Source organism: Corvus brachyrhynchos, unplaced genomic scaffold (assembly GCF_000691975.1).
Source record: "Corvus brachyrhynchos isolate BGI_N302 unplaced genomic scaffold, ASM69197v1 scaffold387, whole genome shotgun sequence".
NCBI classification, from domain to species: Eukaryota; Metazoa; Chordata; class Aves; order Passeriformes; family Corvidae; genus Corvus; species Corvus brachyrhynchos.
Window position 1 is genome coordinate 4,501 of NW_008239042.1, and position 1,642 is coordinate 6,142.

General features: G+C 63.0%; 1 long non-coding RNA gene across 3 annotated transcripts; it reads right to left on the minus strand.

Annotated features, from left to right (window-relative positions):
• Nucleotides 1-62: 62 nt before the first annotated feature.
• On the minus strand, nucleotides 63-623 carry LOC108447850. Of its 3 annotated transcripts, none has more exons than XR_001863552.1 (3): nucleotides 545-598; nucleotides 355-472; nucleotides 63-121 (listed from the first exon to the last, which is right to left on the minus strand). It is a non-coding gene; the product is annotated as an uncharacterized LOC108447850 (long non-coding RNA). The 3 variants fall into 3 exon arrangements; XR_001863553.1 differs by having other exon boundaries at nucleotides 120-180; nucleotides 355-442; nucleotides 545-623; XR_001863551.1 differs by having other exon boundaries at nucleotides 120-180.
• Nucleotides 624-1,642: the final 1,019 nt, after the last annotated feature.

Here is a 1,642-nt window from a genome sequence, read left to right on the forward strand (position 1 = left end):
TCCTGGTCCCACCATGGCCCCGATGTCCCCAAGGCCACCAATGACCCAATGTCATCACCAACCTGATGTCCCCAAGGCCACCATCACTGACCCGATGTCCCCTCCTGGTGCCACCATCACCCTGATATCCCCAAGGCCACCATCACTGACCTGATGTCCCCTCCTGGTGCCACCATCACCCTGATATCCCCAAGGCCACCATCACTGACCTGATGTCCCCAAGGCCACCAGCACCCAATGTCACCACTGGCCTCGTGTCCCCTCCTGGTGCCACCATCACCTCAATGTCCCCTCCTGGTGCCACCATGGCCCCGATGTCCCCAAGGCCACCAATGACCCAATGTCATCACCAACCTGATGTCCCCAAGGCCACCATCACTGACCCGATGTCCCCTCCAGGTGCCACCATGGCCCCGATGTCCCCAAGGCCACCAGCACTGACCTGATGTCCCCTCCTGGTGGCACCATCATCCTGATGTCCCCAAGGCCACCAGCACCCAGTGTCACCACTGGCCCAATGTCCCCTCCTGGTGCCACCATCCACCCGATGTCCCCTCCTGGTGCCACCATGGCCCCGATGTCCCCAACGCCGCCATCGACCCGATGTCACCAAGGCCACCATCACTCAGTGCCACCACTGGCTTTGTGTCCCCTCCTGGTGCCACCATCATCCTGATGTCCCCAAGGCCACCATCACTGACCCGATGTCCCCTCCAGGTGCCACCATGGCCCCGATGTCCCCAAGGCCACCAGCACTGACCCAATATCCCCTCCTGGTGGCACCGTCACCCCGATGTCCCCAAGGCCACCAGCACCCGGTGTCACCACTGGCTTCGTGTCCCCTCCTGGTGCCACCATCACCCTGATGTCCCCAAGGCCACCAATGACCCACTGTCCCCAAGGCCACCATCACCCCCGTGCCCCCTCGTGGTGCCACCATTGCCCTGATGTCCCCACGGCCACCAGCCCCCCAGTGTCCCCTCCTGGTGCCACCATCCACCCGATGTCCCCAAGGCCACCAATGACCCGATGTCCCCTCCAGGTGCCACCATGGCCCTGATGTCCCCAAGGCCACCAGCACCTGGTGTCACCACTGGCCTTGTGTCCTCTCCAGGTGCCACCATCCACCCAATGTCCCCAAGGCCACCATCACCCCCGTGCCCCCTCCTGGTGCCACCATTGCCCTGATGTCCCCAACACTGCCATCGACCCGATGTCCCCAAGGCCACCAGTGACCCAATGTCGTCACCAACCCACTGTCCCCAAGGCCACCAGCACCCCGATGTCCCCAAGGCCACCAGCACTCAGTGTCACCACTGGCTTCGTGTCCCCTCCTGGTGCCACCATCACCTCAATGTCCCCTCCTGGTGCCACCATGGCCCCGATGTCCCCAAGGCCACCAGTGACCCAATGTCGTCACCAACCCACTGTCCCCAAGGCCACCAGCACCCCGATGTCCCCTCCAGGTGCCACCATGGCCCTGATGTCCCCAAGGCCACCAGCACTGACCCTATGTCCCCTCCCTGTGCCACCATGGTCCCGATGTCCCCGTGTCCCCTCCCCCAATGACCAAACCCCCTTCTTTTCACTCTTTTTTATTCATTGTCCTTTTGGGGACATTTTGGGGGGGGTTCAGCCCCCA